We start from the raw sequence: 6,424 nt of genomic DNA, 5'->3' as shown, positions 1-6,424 counted from the left end.
AAATATGCTTGTTATATACACACAAAGAGCTAAACAGCAAAACAAAATGCAGGGTCTATAAAAACAACCTCTGAAAAAAGACCAGAAAGTAATACAAAAAGCGAAAATTGTTTTTGTGAAAGTGGTAGAGTAATAACTAATTTAAAACATATTTTCTCTGTGTTCCAAATAAGAATGCACTGCTGTGCTAAAAATAAATCTGTGTTACAATTATTTTTGGACAAGGTTAGGCTATAAATAACTAGAGGAAATAAAAAGAAGGAATGTGCTCTTCCTGTCCTCAGGAACGGGTGTTTCTACAAGAGAGTGTGCAGATTTTTCTTTAAGAAAAAAAAAAAAGACGTTTCCTAGATAATCCTTCAGTTTAACTAAAGCCTTAGATACAGGACTTTTGCTCTGACATACATTTTCACCACGAACTTAAATGAGGCAGAAACTCTTAGGATTTCGGACCCGATACTTTCTTCTCTCTCAGTCAGCACAATTTCAGGTATGTTGGCAGAAGCTGGGTTTTTTTGTCCTGCTTGAGACCTACATATTTCCCTTGGAGCATTGTTGTTGACATGCATATATATTTTTTAAGTGACGTGGAGCTGTATTTTTGATAGCCTAGGGGGTTTAGGGATTTAGATCACCATATTACAGAAAACTTTTTTTTTCTTTTTCTGGTTGCAAAGGTAGTAATAGGAACTGATGGGAGAAAATTTGGGAAATGTAAAGACAACAGAAATGGCGAGTGTGTCCCACCCGGAGAGAACGCAGAGAGTGCCCACGTTTGTCCTTCCAGGTGTGAGCACTTGCCTGATTAAGGACCAGGTACCACACACAGGCTGAAGGCGGGATGGTCCCCCTTCCCCGGGCAGACGTGGCTGCTGCTCCGTTCGGCAGAGAGCTGGGCTCTGTGTTGTGTTTCAGGGGGTCTGGGTAGCTCCTCTCAGCTGAGTCGTTCAGAGATATGAGGCCTTAGGAGTCGGCCCCGAAAATGTGGGGATGGGTCCCAGGCAGAGACAACAGCTGGGGGTGGGGTGGGGGGCAGGAAGGAGATCCATGTGTCTGGGCAGAACCAAGGCCGGGTGCAGGAGCCCACGGGCCGCGGGAGGTGACATACGATGGTGGCAGGTGGCTGAGCAGGGCCAGTCAGCAAAGCCTCGTAGGAGTGGGACAAGAAGCCATTGGGGGTCCCATGGAAAAGGGACACCATCTGGCTTGTATTTCTGAGAGGGCATTAGAAACAGTCTGGCAATTTCTCACCGGGTTAAATATGAAGTTGCCATGTGACCCAGCAATTCTGCTCCTAGGTATGTGCCTGCTAGAGATGAAATGCCACGTCTGTGCAAATCCTTGCACACGTGTGTTCCCAGCAGCATCGTCCAGGATTGCCAAAGACTGGGAACAATACAAAAATCCATCAACAGACAAAGGGATCAATAAAATGGGGATCCATCCAGACGGTGGAATATTAGTCGGTCAGGAAAAGGAGGGAGGCGCTGACACTCGCTGCGACATGGAGAAACCTTGAGGACACTGCTCAGCGAGTGACAGACACCCGACACCAAGCCATCCAGCGTGTGACTCCATTCACGTGAAACGTCCAGAACAGGCTCCGCCACAGACAGGAAGTGGGTGCGTGTTTTCCTAGGGTTGGAGACTTAGGGACCCCATCGCTGAAGGCTGTGGGGTTTCTCTCTGTGGGGTGATGAAATGCTTTGGAATGGATTCTGCTGACGACTGCACAACTCTGTGAACACATTAAAAATCACCGAATTGTACACTTTAAACAGGTGAATTGTGTGGTATGTGCATTCTATCTCAATAAAGCTGCTAAAGAAAGCCCCCGAAAAGGAACAGACAAGAGCTGCTGTGTGGAGAAGTGCGGGTGGAGGACAGGTGAGGAGGCGGCCGTGGGGGCCCCGGGAAGGTGGTGGCCCGCACAGCTGAGCAGGGGACAGTCGTGCTGGCTCCGAGGTAAAGGTCACAGGTAAGGTCACGATTGAAGCGGGGCAGAGGGGACGCTGGGTCAGCACAGACTCGGAGTCTGAGCTGTGGGCTAGCGAGCGCTGTGAGCTGCCTGCACGCGTGTTTGCGGATCAGTCAAGCTCATGAACAGTGAGCATGACGGACGTGATGTAGACACTCGAGTCACTGGTGGGGTCACTTGAGTGTGTGTGTACATGCGTCTGTGTGTGTGTGTGTGAGTGCACACATGGAAACCTCTAAATGTCTTTCCTGGGTCAGGAGTAATCGATGAAAGGTGAGTGGGGGCACTGGGATGAATTGTGTCCCCCCCCCAAAATGTGCACATAGTGACTCCCCCAGCACCTGGAAATGGGACCTTATCTGGAAACAGGGTCTGTGCAGATGGGACTGAGTGAGGGGTCTGAGGTGAGGTCGTCCTGGATCAGGGGGCCCTGAACCCAATGACAGTGTCCTCATCAGAGACAGAAGAGGAGGGACACAGACACAGAGGAGACGCCACGTGGAGACGGAGGCAGAGATGGGAGGGAGGCGGCCACCAGCTCAGGGACGCCTGGAGCCCCCAGGAGCTGGAAGGGGCAGGAGGGACCGTCCCCTGGGGCCCCCGGAAGGAGCGTGGCCCTGGGACACCTTGATGGCAGACTCCTGGTCTCCAGGCCTGGGGAAGGATGAATTTACGTTGTTTTAAGCCCCAGTTTGTGGTTGTCTGTGACAGGAGCCCCTGACACTCACAGAGTGGGCGACAGCGGGAAGTGAATGCAGCATGGCACCGGCTTCTCTGTCACAGAATTCCTGGGTGACATACAGCCCAGGGGGGTGGGGGGCTGTCTGGCCACAAACTGGTCAGACGTGGCTGTCCCAGGCACCCCAGGCCTGCTCTGACCGCCACCTCCACGTTCATGAGCAGCGCGACACAGCTGTGAGCTGCATTGTCCCCGGGAGCTGCTGGAAGGCACGCCTGGCAGAGCACAGCCTAACCCAGGCCTTGTGTTGGCAACACATGAGTCGGGTTATTTTCAGGGCTCCCGTTCCTGTCCCCACACTTATGTCCTAGCAAATTTCAGGAAATGACAGCCACGCATGGCATTAAAGCTGCATTGCTCTCGGGACTCCAGAATTTCGGGTACGCAGCTAACAGTTAACCCTGAGCCGGCCGCCCCACCAGGCACTTCCCGACAGACACGCACTGTTTCATGAGCCTTTCACTGACCTCTCCAGTTTGTGAACTTTTTGTCAAGTTGCCATTTTCTACCGGTGGGGAGGGTGGTGGAGTCAGAAGTGCGTTCCTGGGAAGAAGTGGGTTATTAACTTCAGGGTCCTTTCTGACCCACTTTGAAGCCAAACCCGATTGCAATGCCTAAACCAATTTAAGTTCTTTCTCTGCAAAGGCACTGAGACGGGTGACAACTAAGTCCTTGGGAAGTGACTCAAATACTGAGTCGGATTTCCTTGCACACACAGCGATATAAGACACATAGATGCCAGATAGATGAGCTGATGGATGAGAGATAGAGGACAGATAGAGATAATAGAGAGATACACGTAGGTGATACATGACGTCCCTATACACATGACAGGCAGAGAGATGAATGACACAGGATAGATAATAGGGAGATGTGTTTCCTTTAAAACAAAGCACAGCACTTGTTTGCAAAGTGGAGTGTGAAGCTTCTCATCAGCGTGGAGCTCAGCAAAGACTTTCTCACATATATAGATAAAATAATATGTGTTATAATTATGTGTTATACTCATATGCACATAATATACATGTAATACACAATGCATAATATATCATATAATTATAGGATATATAATCGCTACATTTTATATGAATACATTTATATAACGTAATTTTACCTGATACATGTATGCATATAACAATATCATATTACGTGCTTAACACAATGCAGTGCTGCACTGCAAATATGTATTCCTGCCTGCCGTAGATGGATGTGACATAGTTAACATTGTATAGTCAGTGGTGCTGCATCACATGGGTATCCCACGCACCTGCACATGTTATAATACAGCACCATGGTGTGCTGTGTTCTATGCAACTTGATTCTTTTCTGATATCTGTTTTATGACATCACACATTATGAAGATGTCTCCACGATTCACATATGGATTTGGAGCCTGTGCCTGCACCACGGAGTGAGCGTCCCCAGGATGGCTCTGGGTGGGCCCCCCAGGGGGCGAGCGGGGCTGTCCCTCCACTGGGCTGGGAGCTGCGTCTGGCCCCTCAGAGATTCCGTCAGAGATTCGTTACCCTGTGTGTATGGGCCTCACCCCCAGGGAGGCTGGGTGTCCCCAGCTGGGCTTGTCATATGCTGTCATGTTCACGGGTGGGGGGTGGGAGTGGGGAGGTAGGGAGGACGTGGGGGGGTGGGGGCAATCGCCTTGATGCTGAGAGCCCCTTGTCCACATCAGCGTGACTTCTTTACCCACAGACACCTTGGTTCCCGCAGATTTCCTGGGTGGGGCACACCTTCATCTCCTCCTGCGTTCAGGGGGTTGTGCCCGCAGCATTGGACGCCCCTGTCTTGTAGGCTCTGCACGTAAATGGAAGACGGTGTCCCTTCACCTGTCCGGGCGTGGGAGCGTGTCCATCTGGATGGTTCCGGTGCTGACCCGTGAGGCCTGACCCCAAGGCCGCTGCAGCTCAGAGCTGGCCTCGGGCGGGGTGCTGGGGGTGCGAACGTGGGGTCCTGGCCCCATGAAGACACAGCCAAAGCCGGGATTAAAGTCCTTGGACGTCCCAGGGGGGTGAGAGGACACCTGGGCTGCCGTGGGCGCTCCTGAAGGAAACATTGTTTCCAGGCCCGCTGGTGCTCCTGAAGGAAACATTGTTTCCAGGACGTGGCTACTGTCAACTCTGCTGCAGTGAACACGAACTATACAACAAAAAAGTAACAGACACGCAACCAAACCAAGGCAGACTCAGGAGTGGTGGGGACCAGAGGGCAAGGGGGCTGGAAAGAGGGAAATTGGGTAAAGGGGGTCAAATACACAGTGAAGGGAAGACAGGGCCCTTTGGGTGATGGGCACGCAGTAGACGAAAGGGTGTGGAATTATAATGCACCCCTGAAACGCATGCAAAGTTACTAACTCGTTCCTTCAATAAATTGAATTCAAAAGGAAGATTGTGGTGCAGACACAGATGACACAGGGGTGTGGACGAGAGGAGACTGGTTTTTTTTTTTGTTTTAATGAAAATTTCTATATGAATCCTCCCGGCCAACCAGGTGACTTGGAGGCACAGATGGGGACATGAGAGGAGAGGTGTGGGTGCCTGGGGGTCCTCGGTGCCCTGCGGCCATCCGTGCGGACAGAGCGGGTCAGCCACACGCTGCCCAGCCCACGACTCCCGGACGCCTCGCCTCCGAGCGGGAGTTTATTTCTGGCCACAGCACAAGTGGACTGGATTTCAACACTCTAAAAACATCCCGCACGCAGCTTGCAGACGGCATTTGTCGGCCACACCTGTGCGCCCGTCACTTGATATTGGCCGTGCTGACCAGCGCTATTCTGGGACGGCAGCTGGAGGAAGGGGGCGTGGGGTGGCCTGGCTATCAGGGGTGGGCAGGCGGAGGGGCTCCGACGCTTGTGGACGTTTTTAGTGTTCAGACTTGGTCCACTCAGCTTCTGACAGGGGGCAGGAGACTGCTCCGGGGGTGGAGAGACAGAGAGAAGTACGGCCAACGTGGCTTTCGGCAACGTCGGTTCTTTTTCTCGTGGCAGATCCTGGATGCAGAGGGCTTGTCACGTCTCCCTGCAGAGCATTGCGGTGGCTGGTCCCCCACACTCTTGCTGCTGTGCCATCACCTGGGGGGCCCTTGTCAGCACCCCACCCATGTCGTGGTGAGCACCCCAATGTTTGTGGTCACGCCGCCCCTCTCATTGCTGTCCTGGAACCCCAGGTCCAGGCCCACGTCCCACGGTGACCTCACAGAGCTGCGCCTGACCCCAGCGGGGCCCCAGAGCGTGCTTCCTGCTTCCTGTGTCCTGCAGGGGTGTGTTTTTCTGTACAAAGAGGGTACTGGTCCCCCACACTCCCTCCTCCCCCCTGTAGTGAGTCGGTTCCCCTGGGAGCCGGCCTCCAGGGCTCTGTGAGAGGCTGGCCTGTTACTGAAGGGAAGGAAGCGTGTGGGGGACACACGTGTGGGGTCTTGACACGTGTGGGGTCTCTCCCGGGGCTGTTGTGCCTCCTGCCTGGAACTGCCTCGTAGGCTCTACTTCCTGGACGTCCCCACCTCTCAGCTCTGGGTCCTCAGCTCAGGGCCCCCCTGGGCCTCCCCCATGTGGTGGCAGGTACATCCTGGCTGGGGCATGGAAGTCCTCGTGAAGATTTTACAGGGAATGGAGTCAACGCTGTGTGTGACCCAAGATGAGGTGTTTGCAGACTCTGGGTGTGACCTGCCCTCTGTAGCAGCCCCCACCCAACCAGCCC

At 53.1% G+C, this 6,424-nt stretch overlaps 1 long non-coding RNA gene across 3 annotated transcripts; it reads left to right on the top strand.

Annotated features, from left to right (window-relative positions):
- The first annotated feature begins 220 nt into the window (after positions 1-220).
- Positions 221-5,520, top strand: LOC109439277 (uncharacterized). 3 transcript variants are annotated; one of them, XR_002136471.2, is made up of 4 exons: positions 248-490; positions 1,299-1,623; positions 1,782-1,965; positions 4,443-5,520. It is a non-coding gene; the product is annotated as an uncharacterized LOC109439277 (long non-coding RNA). The 3 variants fall into 3 exon arrangements; XR_002136470.2 differs by having other exon boundaries at positions 249-490; positions 4,425-5,520; XR_012493370.1 differs by lacking the exons at positions 1,782-1,965; positions 4,443-5,520 and having other exon boundaries at positions 221-490; positions 1,299-1,780.
- Positions 5,521-6,424: the final 904 nt, after the last annotated feature.

The sequence above is a fragment of the Rhinolophus sinicus genome, chromosome X (assembly GCF_036562045.2).
Source record: "Rhinolophus sinicus isolate RSC01 chromosome X, ASM3656204v1, whole genome shotgun sequence".
NCBI lineage: Eukaryota > Metazoa > Chordata > Mammalia > Chiroptera > Rhinolophidae > Rhinolophus > Rhinolophus sinicus.
The sequence above is the reverse complement of the archived record's forward strand: the minus strand, read 5'-3'. Positions and strand labels throughout refer to the sequence as shown.